The 18,633-nt window shown below is 46.0% G+C and overlaps 1 protein-coding gene across 3 annotated transcripts in view; it reads left to right on the plus strand.

Moving 5' to 3' along the window:
• pea15 (proliferation and apoptosis adaptor protein 15) overlaps positions 1–18,633 on the plus strand; it is a 51,323-nt gene that overhangs the window by 13,425 nt on the left and 19,265 nt on the right. The window contains exon 1 of one of the 3 annotated variants that reach the window (XM_031890209.1): positions 9,492–9,501. The gene's annotated coding sequence lies outside the window, so the exon portion shown is untranslated. 3 annotated transcript variants of the gene reach the window in all.

Genomic DNA, 18,633 nt, shown 5'->3' on the forward strand with positions numbered 1-18,633 from the left:
TCCAAACCCATCAGGAGACAACCACATTAGACAACAGAATTGCCGAACATGCCCGATAGATATCTAGAAGATTTTCAGCCAAATATCTGTTGGAAGGGGCTCATACAGTAGCCAATAAGCTGCCGACTGGGACGGGGGGGGGGGCAGCTTTAGTTTCCACAGTCCCTGGGCTGTAACTATCATTGGCCAGCCCTTTATATACAGGCACCGCTGCTTACACTGGGGTCTGATACTGCCATTCTATTGGTACATTTGCCCTGAGAGGCTTACAGGCTCTTAGGAAGCGGGGGGTAAAGCCATCTGTTTGGGGGGAGTCAGCTGATGCACGCTGCGCTGACCTGAATACTACAGAGGGCTCGGTTGCTCTGTGGGACCCGGAACAAGGGAGGGATAAATACTGTTCCAGATTGGCTGTCACATCCTTAGCAAGAGATATGAGCCGACAGCTCCATAGTCCCACAATCCCTCTCTGATACTACAAGCCCCTCCAAATCATTGAATTAATAACCAATAATGACCCATCCTGACCCTTATTCATTGGCTGGTACTGACGGGTAAGCACAGCATTCCTTATAAACATGGCAGGAAATGCTTGGCTGATTCCGATTGGTGCATACAATCGAGGGCTGTGTTTTGACCCATAAGCTGGGTTTACTAAGGCATTACGTACAATCTGCTGCTCGCTAACTACTAATTCCACTATCCTAGAGCCAGGCACCCGGAGGATTGTGGGATTGGAGCATATGTGGTAGGTGAGGTTGAAAAAAGACACCAATGATATTGTTACATGTCTCTGGTGCCCACAGACAGTTTATATTATATTAAGTGACCTATTAAAGAATCTCCCCAAACTGGAATATATATATCAGTAAATATTGCCCTTTTACATCCTTTCCCTTGAGCCGCCATTTTGTGATGGGCTGTGTGCTCCCTCAGAGATCAGCTGACAGGAAGTGATGCAGCTCTAACTGTAACAGGAAGTTGTGTGGGAGCAAAAGGCAGAACTCTGCCCATTCATTGGCTGATGGGGCCTAGCATGTATGTGTGCCTTGGCTTGTTTGTGTGCACTGTGACTCCTATGATCCCAGGGGGCGGCCCTTAGTACTTAAGTTAACTTTTAAAATGTTATACAATGGCCAATTCTAAGCAACTTTTCAATTGGTCTTCATTACTAATTTTTTATACTTTTTAAATTATTTCTTCCAAGCTTTCAAATGGGGCTCACTGACTCCAGCAGTGTGGGAAAACAATTTTATTGTTACTTTATTTAACTTATTTTTCTATTCAGCCCCTCTCCTATTCATATACCAGTCTCTCATTCAAACCACGTCCTGGTTACTAAGGTAATTTGGACCCTAGCAACAAGATCGCTGCTGAAACTTCAAACTGCAGAGCTGCTGAACAAAAAGTGAAATAATTAAAAAACTAAAGATAATTAAAAAAAAAAAAAAAAGAAGACCAATTGCAAATTGTTTCAGATTATTACTAAAAAGGTATATTATTATGAAAATGGCTTATTTAGATGTAGCAGGGTTTTACATATGAGCTGTTTATGCAATATATTTTTATATGGGGGTTTAGTTTCCCTTTAAGGTCGGAGCCTGGGAATATTTGTCCATTGCGGCTTTCACGCTCTTTTGAACATATATTTTTTGACAAAGGCCATAACCCCCCCCCCCCCTCCATCTGAATAATAATAATTACAAGGAATGGCCTTCTGTTTGTCCCAGAAACCTCCCCTGGGTGCTGGTAGCACCCATAAGAACAGAACAGTGTGGTGAAATTGGGGCTGGGAACATGCACACAAAAGCCGCACTGTCAACTCCCAGCACCGAGTGCTCCCCCTTCCCTCCCCGCTCTATAGGGCTTTTTGTTTGCTCCCACATTATCTTTGCATAAAGCCATCAGCCAGCCGGACATTCCATTGCAGTGAGGGGGGGGGGGGCGGAGGGGAGAGAACTCTGAGAGCATCTTTAGTTCACAGTCTGAGAATGATAATGCTGTGGGGTGCAGGTTACGAGGACACAAGACACAAATAACTGCACACTCAGCTGGGCGAGGGGAAACAAAAGGATGGGGAGCCACTATGAATCCAATTCGGACCCCGTGTACAAGGAAGTTTTCTCCCTGGACAGTTGCCAGGGACAGTTTTTTGGGACAGCACTGGCTGCACTGGCAACAAATGATGGATTATGGGTTGGGCCACACTGATACACTGTGTTAGTGGTATCATCCTGTTGCATTGGATCCATCTTTCCATACTTTAACCATCTTGCAGTGCTGTCTTCATCATGCCTTGTCCTTACCCTCAGGTTATGTGGTCACTATAATGCAGGTTCTTACCCTACTGTCTCCATCTTTCCCTACTGTCTCCATCTTACCCTACTGTCTCAATCTTTCCCTACTCTCTCCATCTTGCCCTACTGTCTCCATCTTTCCCTACTGTCTCCATCTTACCCTACTGTCTCAATCTTTCCCTACTGTCTTCATCTTGCCCTACTGTCTCAATCTTGCCCTACTGTCTCCATCTTGCCCTACTGTCTCCATCTTGCCCTACTGTCTCCATCTTGCCCTACTGTCTCCATCTTGCCCTACTGTCTCCATCTTGCCCTACTGTCTCCATCTTGCCCTACTGTCTCCATCTTGCCCTACTGTCTCCATCTTGCCCTACTGTCTCCATCTTGCCCTACTCTCTCCATCTTGCCCTACTGTCTCCATCTTGCCCTACTGTCTCCATCTTACCCTACTGTCTCCATCTTGCCCTACTGTCTCCATCTTGCCCTACTCTCTCCATCTTACCCTACTGTCTCCATCTTGTCCTACTGTCTCCATCTTGCCCTACTGTCTCCATCTTGCACTACTGTCTCCATCTTGCCCTACTCTCTCCATCTTGCCCTAATGTCTCCATCTTACCCTACTGTCTCCATCTTGCCCTACTGTCTCCATCTTGCCCTACTCTCTCCATCTTACCCTACTGTCTCCATCTTGTCCTACTGTCTCCATCTTGCCCTACTGTCTCCATCTTGCCCTACTGTCTCCATCTTGCCCTACTCTCTCCATCTTACCCTACTGTCTCCATCTTGCCCTACTGTCTCCATCTTACCCTACTGTCTCCATCTTGCCCTACTGTCTCCATCTTACCCTACTGTCTCCATCTTGCCCTACTGTCTCCATCTTACCCTACTGTCCCCATCTTGCCCTACTGTCTCCATCTCACTCTTCTGTAACCATTTTAGCCTACTGTCTCCATCTCTCTCTTCTGTAACCATCTTACCCTACTGTCTCCATCTCACCCTACTGTAACCATCTTACCCTACTGTCTCTACCTCACTCTTCTGTAACCATCTTACCCTACTGTCTCTACCTCACTCTTCTGTAACCATCTTACCCTACTGTCTCCATCTCTCTCTTCTGTAACCAGCTTACCCTACTGTCTCCATCTCACCCTACTGTAACCATCTTACCCTACTGTCTCTACCTCACTCTTCTGTAACCATCTTACCCTACTGTCTCCATCTCACCCTACTGTAACCATCTTACCCTACTGTCTCCATCTCACCCTACTGTAACCATCTTACCCTACTGTCTCTACCTCACTCTTCTGTAACCATCTTACCCTACTGTCTCCATCTCACCCTACTGTAACCATCTTACCCTACTGTCTCCATCTCACCCTACTGTCTCCATCTTACCCTACTGTCTCCATCTCACCCTACAGTAACCATCTTACCCTGCTGTCTCTACCTCTTCTGTAACCATCTTACAGTTGGGGCAGTTATCATCTCTGACATGCTCTAAATCTGTGTTCAAATCAAAACATTGATTGAATTTATACTGCGCGATTGCTTTTTTGGGTTATGAGAATATCAAGTGCAAGTGTCAGGGCAAATAAATGTTAAATAAAGAACAGGATTGTTAGTGGGACAGAGACAGAGCTATACGGGTGGACATAATATACAATATATTTCATTATTTCCATTTGTTGTACAGATCAGGGGGCGGGGAAGCGGTGGGGTTAAACCATCCAGACAATGGGTATAACATGTGCCTGAACGTAAGACCAGAATAGCTCCTCAGAATCTGGAATTATTTAAAAATGACTGACCCGCCAATCAATGGGCCCAGGGGGGTATTGTAAGAATATATTTTGCTAGTTGCCGGCCTCTAAAATAATGTTTGGATGACATAACGGAGGCAGGATTCTATGTACAGAGGCAGGCAGCCTGCTAGCAGCGAGCGGGGTTTCTTCCTATTGCACGGCACTGCCAGAAGGTTTTAGTAGCATACTCTATAAATCAGACTTATATTTATTTCTAATGGGACTTGAAGCAACAGTGTTTTAGCTAAGAACAGGGTCGGACTGGGGTGTCCAGGGCCAGCTGGGCTGCCACCTGGAGGTCCCCACCCCACTTGTGAGCTCCTACTCAACATCAACTCACCTTCTCCTTGCTGCCACAAAGGAGGGGGAGATGCAACGGCGCCCACAATTACCGGTGGAGGAAGTTGGCTTGGGTCGGTGGGGGCCACCGGATCCCACCGGAGTTTTTCCCGGTGCCTCACCAACCCAGTCCAACCCTAGCTAAGAACAAGGGTCAAGTAAGAGGCCCCTCACACACCATTGGTGGGACTTGACTATTTCACATCTGCCATTTAGACGAGCTGTAGTGCTTTCACTAGTAATCACAGTGCCCCGTACTACAGTACTAAGTGAGCAGCAGGAAGCGCCATTTATTAGCCCACTGGCCACCTGGGTAGTGGGCTCTGTCAACAAATAGCAAGCATGTCAACTCACCTGCCAAAGCCTATGGCTGTATACATGAGTCCATAACAAGACCCCCACACACTGGGGAATAACCCACACTGATAATGAAGCAAAAGGATATTAAAAAGCTTATTTTTCTCTCTTTTGAAAATGGAGAAAAAGGTTACAATTTTGAGAGAATGGTGGGGACTTGCTCAGGCCCTCAGGTTGCCATGGAGATTTCAGCGCACATAGGCGGGAAGAAAAACATTTGCTTGTGTCCCTCAAGGCCTCGTTTGTTTCTCCGCGCCGAGCGTCGAGTCAATTCTCACTTATCATTCAGGCCGAACAAATATAATTGACTCTGTCAAATCCCTCGGATCAGTTCTGCGCCGTTTGGGGAGCGATGAGGGGGGAGACTGAGATCAGCGTTGGGGTTGGGGGAGAGGAAGAAGGGGGTAGAAGGAAAGAAAGGGCCCAGGGGTTTGGAAATAGAAAGGAAGATAAGGCAACCCCAAAAACAGAGCAAATGGCAAATGTAAGAAATTAAAAATTAGCCAATTATTTGTTGTTTTTGGCAGTATAAATTACTAATAAGTGCGACTTGCTGAACATTTTTGTGTGAAAATATGTGTGAGCCTTATGGTGATACAACAGCTGCAGCACCGCATGTAAACAGCAGGTACCTTTGCATCACTATGCCATTGGCTGGCCTCAGTAGGCCAGTTTGTTTATACACAGCAGGGCACCTACAAATAATAGAAATATCTACGGTTAGAATGGCCCTTAGCGACGGCTAGTTCAGTTATCCCAACAAAGTTGCGTTATGACAATGTCTGACTCACATAGGGAAGTAAAACCCTGGAAATTTCCCTCTTTAAGGGTGTGTTTGTTTTCAGAAAATGTGTCTGAGGTAATTTCAGGAGTGTGTTAGGCCTTTTCCGTTGTGCGGGTTAGAATACATTCTGGTGTAGATTATGGGAAGCAGGAGAGTCCATTTCCGAGGTAGAAGCTTTTGCTGGTGACAGGGTTGGACTGTGGCCTTTTCTAGCTTCCAAGCCTGAAACTGAAGCCATTTCCTGTTTGAGTCAGCTTCCCAGAATCCCTTTCTGTCTGCCATTAAACTCTTTCACAGACTGTGAGGGAAATGTTCCAGATCTTTTATGGACTTACAGAACCATAAAATGGGGGATTCTCCCCTCATCTGTTCCCATCTGATCTGGCATTCAGTACTGAGGGGAAACCATTGATAATACAAATATCAAGCAGCATGGAGTATTATTAGAAAAGCTGTATATACAGTATAGGGGGGGAACGCCATAAATATTGCGCAGCCTCTGGAGAGAAATCAGTCAGGTTCCCTTAATGGAAGCGACAGGCAATGGGAAGCCGGTGGCTGGAACAAAATTACATGTTATGCAATCGGAATGTAATAGTCCATGTTGAGTTAGATGTCTCTTTCCTTGGCCAATGACATTTTTTTTTACTGTTTTCCTAATAGGCTGAGTTGAGATTAGAGCTAAAGGGGGCCGCGGGCAATGCAGTTAGACTAGGGCCCCCAGCCTGGGAAAGGGAAAAGAAATTACATAAATTGCTGATGTTTGCTGTCCATGCAGGATAGATATCTCACAATTGGTACGCAGCATAATTCCTTGCACTATTAACTATGTCTTTGCCTCTCTGATGCCATGTACAACCCTTAAGCTGGCCATACACGTTAAGATCTGCTCGCTTGGCGATGTTGCCAAGTGAGTGGATCTTCTCCCGATATCCCCACCTACTGGTGGGCGATATCGGGAAAATGTAGGCTAATTTGATAGTTTGGCCCTGGGGCCAAACGATCGAATTATAACGGGAGCAATGGGCGCAGTCGCCCATTGCTTTTTCATTATTTATAGTTTTTTTTGGTTTTCATTATTTATAGTTTTTGCAGCTTTCAAATGGGGGTCACTGACCCTGGCAGCCAAAAAACTATTGTTCTGTGAAACTACAGTTCAATTGTTATTGTTAATTTTTAGTATTTATTTTTCTATTCACGCCCTCTCCTTTCCAGTTTTTCATTCAACTAAGGTAATTTGGATCCTAGCAACCACATAAGTGATGAAACGCCAAACTGCAGAGCTGCTCAACAAAAAGTGAAAAAGTCCAAAAAATAAATAATGAAGACCAATTGCAAATTGTCTCAGAATATTACTCTCTACATCAGGGAACCCCAACCTTTCTTACTCGTGAGCCACAGTCAAATGTAAAAAGAGAGCAAAAGTTCACGGAAGAGCCAAATAAGGGCTGTGATTGGCTATTAGGCAGCCTCTATGCACTCTATCAGCTTACAGGGGGCTTTAAGCGACTGGTTGGGGATCACTGCTCTAAAAGTTGAACTCAAAGGTGAAAACCCCTTTTAAATGCGGCTTCCAGCCCCTTTTGATATCACAGGAATGCTAGCGGTTGTAGTTCAACAACATCTGTTGTTTATCCCAAGCTCCTGCGTCAGTGATTAGAGTTATTGGGAATGGAGCCCCGCAGGCCTTGCTTCTGTGCCATGCTGTTACGTGCAGCTGGTGAGCGCTGTGCCAGGCTGATGGGGCAGACAAGGGGTAGACGTGACCTTCTATGCAGATAGTAAATCATTAGCATGTGGGCTGGAGGTCTGCATGTGTCTGTGTTAGTCAGTGAGCCCACAGGGGGGATATTTGGCAAGGGATGAATCATTTCATTGCAGTGACACCTCCATTAGCTTCTCTCCCACGTGCGTCTGTAGGGCCCGTCACAGCTATCAGCATCAAACATTTGGGGGCTCTTCAAGCCTGTATGCTCTGACTGTAAGCTCTGTTGAAAACTGGTTCGGTTACAACCTAGTAGCATCTATATTCCGAGCCTGAGGCAAAGTTTGATGTAAGGCTTTAATACTAACTTTTTCAGGCTCTGTTATACAGATAGCTAGAATCTCAGCCATAAAGCAGGGCAGGACTGCTGCTTACAATGGGGGGGATCAGATAGGATCTGTGCCACTGTGACAGAATGCTCTGTTATACAGATAGCTAGAATCTCAGCCATAAAGCAGGGCAGGACTGCTGCTTACAATGGGGGGGATCAGATAGGATCTGTGCCACTGTGACAGAATGCTCTGTTATACAGATAGCTAGAATCTCAGCCATAAAGCAGGGCAGGACTGCTGCTTACAATGGGGGGATCAGATAGGATCTGTGCCACTGTGACAGAATGCTCTGTTATACAGATAGCTAGAATCTCAGCCATAAAGCAGGGCAGGACTGCTGCTTACAATGGGGGGGGATCAGATAGGATCTGTGCCACTGTGACAGAAAGCTCTGTTATACAGATAGCTAGAATCTCAGCCATAAAGCAGGACAGGACTGCTGCTTACAATGGGGGGGGTGGGGTCAGATAGGATCTGTGCCACTGTGACAGAATGCTCTGTTATACAGATAGCTAGAATCTCAGCCATAAAGCAGGGCAGGACTGCTGCTTACAATGGGGGGATCAGATAGGATCTGTGCCACTGTGACAGAATGCTCTGTTATACAGATAGCTAGAATCTCAGCCATAAAGCAGGGCAGGACTGCTGCTTACAATGGGGGGGATCAGATAGGATCTGTGCCACTGTGACAGAATGCTCTGTTATACAGATAGCTAGAATCTCAGCCATAAAGCAGGGCAGGACTGCTGCTTACTATGGGGGGGGATCAGATAGGATCTGTGCCACTGTGACAGAATGCTCTGTTATACAGATAGCTAGAATCTCAGCCATAAAGCAGGGCAGGACTGCTGCTTACAATGGGGGGATCAGATAGGATCTGTGCCACTGTGACAGAATGCTCTGTTATACAGATAGCTAGAATCTCAGCCATAAAGCAGGGCAGGACTGCTGCTTACAATGGGGAGGATCAGATAGGATCTGTGCCACTGTGACAGAATGCTCTGTTATACAGATAGCTAGAATCTCAGCCATAAAGCAGGGCAGGACTGCTGCTTACAATGGGGAGGATCAGATAGGATCTGTGCCACTGTGACAGAATGCTCTGTTATACAGATAGCTAGAATCTCAGCCATAAAGCAGGGCAGGACTGCTGCTTACAATGGGGGGATCAGATAGGATCTGTGCCACTGTGACAGAATGCTCTGTTATACAGATAGCTAGAATCTCAGCCATAAAGCAGGGCAGGACTGCTGCTTACAATGGGGGGATCAGATAGGATCTGTGCCACTGTGACAGAATGCTCTGTTATACAGATAGCTAGAATCTCAGCCATAAAGCAGGGCAGGACTGCTGCTTACAATGGGGGGATCAGATAGGATCTGTGCCACTGTGACAGAATGCTCTGTTATACAGATAGCTAGAATCTCAGCCATAAAGCAGGGCAGGACTGCTGCTTACAATGGGGGGATCAGATAGGATCTGTGCCACTGTGACAGAATGCTCTGTTATACAGATAGCTAGAATCTCAGCCATAAAGCAGGGCAGGACTGCTGCTTACAATGGGGGGATCAGATAGGATCTGTGCCACTGTGACAGAATGCTCTGTTATACAGATAGCTAGAATCTCAGCCATAAAGCAGGGCAGGACTGCTACCAAACTAGATGACCCATACCCAGTTTCCGTAAAAGCTCGGGCCAATGAGTAAATCATTATGGGTACCTTTGTGCACCAGTCAATTAAGCATTCTACCTGCAGTCCAATGTGGACCCCAATGTGGATTTTCACCTATTCTTTTTGACATCTGCAGAGCTGCTGAAGGATAGGGTCCAGCGATTCCCCCACTCCATACTACACCCTAATTCACCTGTGCCCACCCCCCACACAGCCCCATGGGTGTTCCCCGTTAAACTTAATGCCGATGGAGCAGCTCTCCTCAAGAGAGAAAACTCCCAATAACAAACAGAAAGATTTTTGGGTGATAATAAGGCAAGTTCTCGCCCCGCAGGCAGGCAGCATGGAAACTGCTCCATGTGTCATAGGCGTAAAAATCAAGATAAATAAACCCCATGCTGTAAGTACTTGGGCATTTCGTCTTTACCCCTCTCTACCCTCTGGGCTTCTCAATGAAACCTCTCCGCCCCCACCTCCCCCCCAATGAGACTTAATGATGTTGAACTGTCAGTTAGTTGCCTAGAGAGTGGCATACCTGCGCTGCATAATACGAGGTGTGATTGGAAGGAAAAATGACAAATTATCGCTCACCCCAGGAGGGAACCATGCTTCAGCCTACGGTGTGGAACAGCAGAATCTAATTTATTGCAATATTAGGGGCCCTGAGCAAGGGCTCAGTATTTCCATTATCAGTAGATAGGCACAATGAGAGATGGAGTCTAAGGTCACACAGTCAAGGTGTACTGCAGTAACCCCTAGCAACAACCAGCAGTTAGCTTATATCAGTTCAGTGCAGTTAGAATAATGAAAACTATTTGCTGGTTGGTTGCTAAGGTTACTGCACCTATGGTACATTTCAGGTGTAAAGGCTGCAGGCTGAGTTATACAGGGAACTCTGAGTAGCACTCATGTATTATAAGGGATAATGTACCCCCTACTGTAAATGATAAGGATATTAGCAGTCACTGAGGGGTTCTGTGCCCATATAAAGGCACAAGGCTGCAGGCTGAGTTATACAGGGAACTCTGAGTAGCACTCATGTATTATAAGGGATAATGTACCCCCTACTGTAAATGATAAGGATATTAGCAGTCACTGAGGGGTTCTGTGCCCATATAAAGGCACAAGGCTGCAGGCTGAGTTATACAGGGAACTCTGAGTAGCACTCATGTATTATAAGGGATAATGTACCCCCTACTGTAAATGATAAGGATATTAGCAGTCACTGAGGGGTTCTGTGCCCATATAAAGGCACAAGGCTGCAGGCTGAGTTATACAGGGAACTCTGAGTATCACTCATGTATTATAAGGGATAATGTACCCCCTACTGTAAATGATAAGGATATTAGAAGTCACTGAGTGGTTCTGTGCCCATATAAAGGCACAAGGCTGCAGGCTGAGTTATACAGGGAACTCTGAGTATCACTCATGTATTATAAGGGATAATGTACCCCCTACTGTAAATGATAAGGATATTAGCAGTCACTGAGGGGTTCTGTGCCCCCCATATAAAGGCACAAGGCTGCAGGCTGAGTTATACAGGGAACTCTGAGTATCACTCATGTATTATAAGGGATAATGTACCCCCTACTGTAAATGATAAGGATATTAGCAGTCACTGAGGGGTTCTGTGCCCCCCATATAAAGGCACAAGGCTGCAGGCTGAGTTATACAGGGAACTCTGAGTATCACTCATGTATTATAAGGGATAATGTACCCCCTACTGTAAATGATAAGGATATTAGCAGTCACTGAGGGGTTCTGTGCCCCCCATATAAAGGCACAAGGCTGCAGGCTGAGTTATACAGGGAACTCTGAGTATCACTCATGTATTATAAGGGATAATGTACCCCCTACTGTAAATGATAAGGATATTAGAAGTCACTGAGGGGTTCTGTGCCCATATAAAGGCACAAGGCTGCAGGCTGAGTTATACAGGGAACTCTGAGTATCACTCATGTATTATAAGGAATACTGTACCCCCTACTGTAAATGATAAGGATATTAGCAGTCACTGAGGGGTTCTGTGCCCATATAAAGGCACAAGGCTGCAGGCTGAGTTATACAGGGAACTCTGAGTATCACTCATGTATTATAAGGGATAATGTACCCCCTACTGTAAATGATAAGGATATTAGCAGTCACTGAGGGGTTCTGTGCCCATATAAAGGCACAAGGCTGCAGGCTGAGTTATACAGGGAACTCTGAGTATCACTCATGTATTATAAGGGATAATGTACCCCCTACTGTAAATGATAAGGATATTAGCAGTCACTGAGGGGTTCTGTGCCCCCCATATAAAGGCACAAGGCTGCAGGCTGAGTTATACAGGGAACTCTGAGTATCACTCATGTATTATAAGGGATAATGTACCCCCTACTGTAAATGATAAGGATATTAGCAGTCACTGAGGGGTTCTGTGCCCATATAAAGGCACAAGGCTGCAGGCTGAGTTATACAGGGAACTCTGAGTATCACTCATGTATTATAAGGGATAATGTACCCCCTACTGTAAATGATAAGGATATTAGCAGTCACTGAGGGGTTCTGTGCCCCCCATATAAAGGCACAAGGCTGCAGGCTGAGTTATACAGGGAACTCTGAGTATCACTCATGTATTATAAGGGATAATGTACCCCCTACTGTAAATGATAAGGATATTAGAAGTCACTGAGTGGTTCACATTACTAAGTACCAGTTACAGTATATAGTTTATGGGTTATTCCTTGCTCCTGTGTATTATAATATTATTAATATATATATATATATTGGATCTGTGAATCAAGCAGACGTCTCCTGCACTTGAATTTCCCAGATTCCTCCCTCCGGGAGTCTTTTGATTGAAACCAGATGAGGAAGGGGGCGCTTTTATGGTTAACTTGTTAGTTGAGAAAGGAAGTAGATTTGAATTAAGGCCAGGGTGCAGAAGGTATCTGGACAATGTCACTTACACCTGCCATGCCTCCTTCCCTCACAGATATACTGTAAGCAGGGCTGCTCCTTGTTCTACTGACAGCTCGCTATGTGCTCCTTATCCAGCCCTGCTGGGGGGGCTATGGAGCAGTTCCTGAGGCACATTGGTTCCCACACCCCTGAGATGGGTTTCCCAGGCTTCCTGCATGGCCACTAGCCCCCAAAGCTCTTACTGTGACCCCGCATAGAGGTTTATAAGGAGAAAGGGAGGTCTCAGGAGGAAACCGAGTGTCAACTCATTTCCTGTGAGGGAAGCCCTGGGAATCAGACAAGCAGGGACCCTGCATGGAGCTATCAGCCGCTGCTGCTATGGGAAGCTCATTAGCCCCAATAGAGCAGGAACGGAATCTGCAGGGAAAAAGGTCTGGGATGGGAACAGTTACAGGTCTTTGGTGATTGAACCTAGGGAAATGCAGAAAAGGAAAAAGGAAAGTATCCTGTTGGTTTATGGGATACTACTCCAGAGGGTGCATGATGTTTTGTTTTGGTTTAAGACACACAGAGCTACTTAGTAGCAGCTACTTTTTCACTGCTACTGAACTCCAGAAAATCCCCTGCCATAGACAATACTGAGAATTGCCTCTGCTAAAACACACACAGAGACAGTTATCAGTAAATGATCAGCATTGTCTGTTTAAGTAGCTGCTACTAGTAGCTCTGTGTGTCTTCACCCTTAGGATGTGCAGGGTTTTTCTTGTTTCCACCGAGTCTGTCAGCATCTTAAAAGGGCTGGTTACCTTTGAATTAACTTTTAGTATGACGCAGAGAGGGCTATTCTGAGACACTTTGCAGCTGGTCTTCATTTTTTATTATTTGCAGTTTTTCAGTTATTAAGCTTTTTGTTCATCAGCTCTCCAGTTTGGAATTTCTGCTGCTGTCTGGTGGCCAGGGTCCAATTTTACCTAGCAACCAGGCAGAGGTTCAAAAGAAAGACTGAAATATGAATTGAGGAGGGCCTAAATAGAAAAATAAGTAACAGAAAGTTAACAATAAGTGTAGACTCACGGATCACTAGTTTTTTCTGCCGGGGTCAGTGAGGAGGACAACAAATAATTAAAAAACTATAAAAAAGAAATAAATAAAAATTAAAAATACAGACTATTTGAAAAGTTGCTAAGAAAAGGTTAATCTATAATATACTAAAAGTTAACCTGAAAGTGATCTTGCCCTTAGAATCCTCTTGGCCTATTACAGGGGGATATAAACCTATAGCAGCCTTCTTCTATAAATGGCAGGTCCTATTGGGTCTGATAGCTCAGTAGTCACTGTCATCTGAAACCCAACACATGATTTGGCCATCTCAAGGGAGACAGAACTGGGTACAAAGGGTTAAGGGGGGCTGGAACTGCTGCTGGGGATTGGGCGTCTCACAGGACCCTGTACAAGCAGAGGTTTTTCTGAAAATGTTGATGTCAATAAGGAAAGGAAGATGACATTGCAGTGCATTGTGGGGTTTGTAGTTCCTACATGTTGTCTGTAAGCTGTGGAGAAATTGTTAGAATTTGTAACATCGGTGCTTTAGTCCCTCCTCCCCTGCCAGGATTTTGAATGATGTAGAAAGAGAACTGTTTTGCAGCTGGATTTCAGCATATAAAATGGTATTTATTCCTACTTTTTCATTACAGTGATAGGTACTGTATATTGGGGGTTCCTGTACTGTGTGGGCCAGAGTTCCCTCTTTAAATCAATGTAGGATTGTGAGCCCATAACAGGATTAAGTAGCCCACTGACAGGGTTAAACATTGCAGTCTGAGTGCTGAGGAAGAGGATAAAAAGCTGAAAGAAAGTTGCATAAAGCCAGAGGGACAGACTGCTTGTGAGACGGCTGAAAGCAAAGAGATCCCCCTCTGAATGCTGAGTGAGTCCCAAGGCTGACACCAGGCCGGGGCACCCACCAAAGCCAAAAGGGTGATTCAGTGTTTCAGGAAAAGGGAGTTCAACTGGAAAACTTCCTCTTAAAGAAACAAAACAGCAAATGGATATCCTGCCAGGGAATGAAAAACATGGCGGGGGGGTTGCTTCCCCTGCTTGGAGCTGTTGCCGGATGCTCTTGTGAGACAGGTCACTTACCCCTGAGAGTGAGAAATGGAGCACAAAGGCAGGGCTTTATGTGCTGCTGGGGGAACGCCGCAGTGTATGGGAAGCTCTGATGGCAAAAACATTAAACACAATAGTCATCAGTCTCTTAAAGGGGAAGTTAACCTACATGATTAATGTTAGCAAGCTTGTATTGTGAGTTAAAGTGCTCTTAGCAATTCTATAGGGCTCATTTACACCCACAAATGCAGCAAGCAAAGTGTGTATTGTTGAGGGAGTGCGGGGAGTGCGATTGCACCCGGGCCTGACTGTAAAAGTTGCGTTATTACCCGCAGTGCAGCACTGATTCCCAGAATTCCGGCATCATTGCACTTGCAAGGGGGTGATGTACTTAAAGAAAATGGACAGTGACTGATACAATTGCATCCAATTTGCCAAAATGAATGCAACTGTGAGAATGCGGCGGGGTGAGGGGAGCCCGGGGGGGATGGGGTGGCAGCTCTGTATGAGAATACCTGGGCATACAGCTTGCAGGGCCGGCTAGTCTCTAAGCCATTGCTTTATTTTGTGTTCCAGCCGGCCTCTCCAGTCTGTGTCACAAAGAATAAATGTCAGTAGCCTTATAGAAGGCGAATGGGTTTGCACAGCCTGCCGTCCCTGATCCCTGTCAGCTTCCCTTTATTCACTGTCAGGATCTGTATACTAGTGATTCCAAAGATGGCTGCATGTTCCACGTTACATATACATTGCAGCACCGCCTCTACCCCCTATGCCAAGTAGTGGCATCTCCTTCCCAGAAAGTTACGGTTGCCACCTGGCCGGTGAATAGGGAGAAAAGGCAAACATATAGGAAGGCCGGTATTTATTTCCAGAAAAGGTGGCTACCCTGGGGAGTGGAGTGGAGGATACTGGGTGGGATGCTGGGGGGAGAGCTGCATGATGCTGGGGTGGGGAGCTGCAGGATGCTGGGGTGGGGAGCTGCAGGATGCTGGGGGGAGAGCTGCATGATGCTGGGGGGAGAGCTGCATGATGCTGGGGTGGGGAGCTGCAGGATGCTGGGGTGGGGAGCTGCAGGATGCTGGGGGGAGAGCTGCATGATGCTGGGGGGAGAGCTGCATGATGCTGGGGTGGGGAGCTGCAGGATGCTGGGGGGTAGCTGAGAGACCTGATGACAGCCCTGGGCGTAACGCTGGCCGGCCCGTCTGTAAGTCAATGTGCCCCCTGAGCCAAAAAGTTTGCCCACCCCTGCTCTAACTCATCCGTGCAGCCATGCCCATCTGTAAACCAGCACACTTTGATCTGCCTAAATGATGCCCTGCGCCTTTAAAGGCAAACCGCTTCCCCTTTCCACTTCTAGAAAAGAGAAACCGATAGGATTACATAAGCTGGGCACTTCCCTTACACGCGCATGGAACGTTCCACCCTCCCCTGCACTGATTTACACGTGAAACAGCCCTGACTCCATTTCAGTTTGTTTTTTCAAACTGGTGCCCACCCAGGGCTCACTAGCCCCTCACTAGTCACTCACTAGCTACTCACTAGCCCCTCACTAGTCACTCACTAGTCACTCACTAGCTACTCACTAGCCCCTCACTAGTCACTCACTAGTCACTCACTAGTCACTCACTAGCCCCTCACTAGTCACTCACTAGCTACTCACTAGCCCCTCACTAGTCACTCACTAGTCACTCACTAGCTACTCACTAGCCCCTCACTAGTCACTCACTAGTCACTCACTAGCCACTCACTAGCTACTCACTAGCCCCTCACTAGTCACTCACTAGCTACTCACTAGCTCCTCACTAGCCACTCACTAGCCACTCACTAGTCACTCACTAGCCCCTCACTAGTCACTCACTAGCTACTCACTAGCCCCTCACTAGTCACTCACTAGCTACTCACTAGCCCCTCACTAGTCACGCACTAGTCACTCACTAGCTACTCACTAGCCCCTCACTAGTCACTCACTAGTCACTCACTAGCTACTCACTAGCCCCTCACTAGTCACGCACTAGTCACTCACTAGCTACTCACTAGCTCCTCACTAGCCACTCACTAGTCACTCACTAGTCACTCACTAGCTACTCACTAGCCCCTCACTAGTCACGCACTAGTCACTCACTAGCTACTCACTAGCTCCTCACTAGTCACTCACTAGTCACTCACTAGCTACTCACTAGTCACTCACTAGTCACTCACTAGTCACTCACTAGTCACTCACTAGCTACTCACTAGCCCCTCACTAGTCACTCACTAGCTACTCAGTAGCTCCTCACTAGCCACTCACTAGCCACTCACTAGTCACTCACTAGCCACTCACTAGTCACTCACTAGTCACTCACTAGCCACTCACTAGCCACTCCCAGTGCTTTGTTACCCTTCTCTCTTCCCTTCTTTCTCTGTATCATCCCGTCTGTTGTATCTACTCATGTCTCACTCCTTCATCCCCGTTCCTTCCTTTCCTACCTCTTCATTTGTTCATTTTTCTTCCCCTTTTCCGGCCAATCACATAGGTACCCAGCCACAGGGCAGCATGGGGGAAACATAAACTGGCTAATGCCAACTCCCTTGGGCTCAGGTCCTTTCTTCTGTCTGGCTAAGCTCTTAGAGAATTGTAGTTTAGCTGAAGTTACAGATTAAAAAATTCCCTGTGCAGACAGCAACTATTTTGATGTAACAGGAGCAACCAAGTTGTCCAAAGGGGACGTTAACCTCAAAATGACATTTTCATTGTCAGCCATAAAGTGTGGTTCAATTGGCTTTAAAGGGGGACATACATTTTGAAAAGTAAATGCTGCGCGCAGCAATTTATTTGACCACGCCCATTTTTGTGGCCACACCCCCATAAATACCACTCCCATTTAACTAAATTTAGCAGGTTATTTCAAGTTTGAACACATTTCTGGGGGTTTTGGGGTCCCGTTGTATGTGTTATTACAGTTTTGCTGTGAGTCTCAGTTCCCCCATTCTCTGTTATAAGCCCTGAGTGCTCTGGCACAAGGCGCCGTCTACAGGAAGTAGATAGTCACATGACAGGAAGGAAGCTGATGTAGACAAGCAGAAAGAAGTAACCATCTAAAACCCCACCACATTATTGTCCTGAGAATTTCTATCCAAATGCCCCAGCTTACCCACAATGCCCCGGGGGTTATATTTTTTTCACTCTCCAGGGACATTTTACTGTAAATTACTTTTATCTTTTTTTTCTTTACTGCACATCCACTCTCTCCTTTACTGACGCAGTCACAGGGGGAATCAAATTAATTAAAAATAATTGGCGAGCGGCTTGCAGACATAAAGAGCGCCGAGTGTCAGCGGCTGCTCAATAAAGCCAGGATTAAGGGTAGTGCCAAGGAGGGTTCCGACGGCGCGGGCTAAAACGCCTTTATGCCAATATGACAAACGGCTTAGTGGGCTGCAGGGCGGGAGGCTTTTGTAGCAGATAAAACAGCTAATACTTATGACAAATAGAAAGATTCCGGCTGACAAGTCTCCCCACCTCTCTTACACTTGTCTTTCCCTTCAGCTTCATTCTAATTATTAGATTCTGCTCAGGATTAAACTGGCAGTTACTTGGTTTATTGTAATCTCGTTAGGCTAATGATGCACTGTGGGATCTATCTATTGGTGGTCAGTAGGTTCTGGCACTGTAGGGTGCATTGGGTTATATTACTTTTTTCCTTTAGTTTTCATGATATTTGCAGTTGTACACTGCTAGTATTTGAAACGGGATGGCCCAGTGCTTTTCTTTCCATGCAGGAAAGGTCTTCTGCTCTGGTACCAGTAGGGGGCAGTGCCATTGCAGATGTAGTAGGCTGTGAGACCAACCTGTGGCCAATTATGGCATTAGAGTGTTCACATGACTATACCTGTAACCAGTCATATCATTAGAAAGAATTATATGACTATACCAACTGGTAGCCAATCACAATATTAGATTGCTCACATAACTAGACAAACTGCTAGCCAATCACAATATGAGAATGTTGACACAGCTAGACCAACCAGTAGCCAATCACATTATTAGAATGCTCACACAGCTAGACTAACCGGTAGCCAATCACAATATTACAATGCTCACACAGCTAGACCAACCGGTAGCCAATCACAATATTAGAATGCTCACACAGCTAGACTAACCGGTAGCCAATCACAATATTAGAATGCTCACACAGCTAGACTAACCGGTAGCCAATCACAATATTACAATGCTCACACAGCTAGACTAACCGGTAGCCAATCACAATATTAGAATGCTCACACAGCTAGACTAAC

This window comes from Xenopus tropicalis, chromosome 8 (assembly GCF_000004195.4).
Source record: "Xenopus tropicalis strain Nigerian chromosome 8, UCB_Xtro_10.0, whole genome shotgun sequence".
NCBI classification, from domain to species: domain Eukaryota; kingdom Metazoa; phylum Chordata; class Amphibia; order Anura; family Pipidae; genus Xenopus; species Xenopus tropicalis.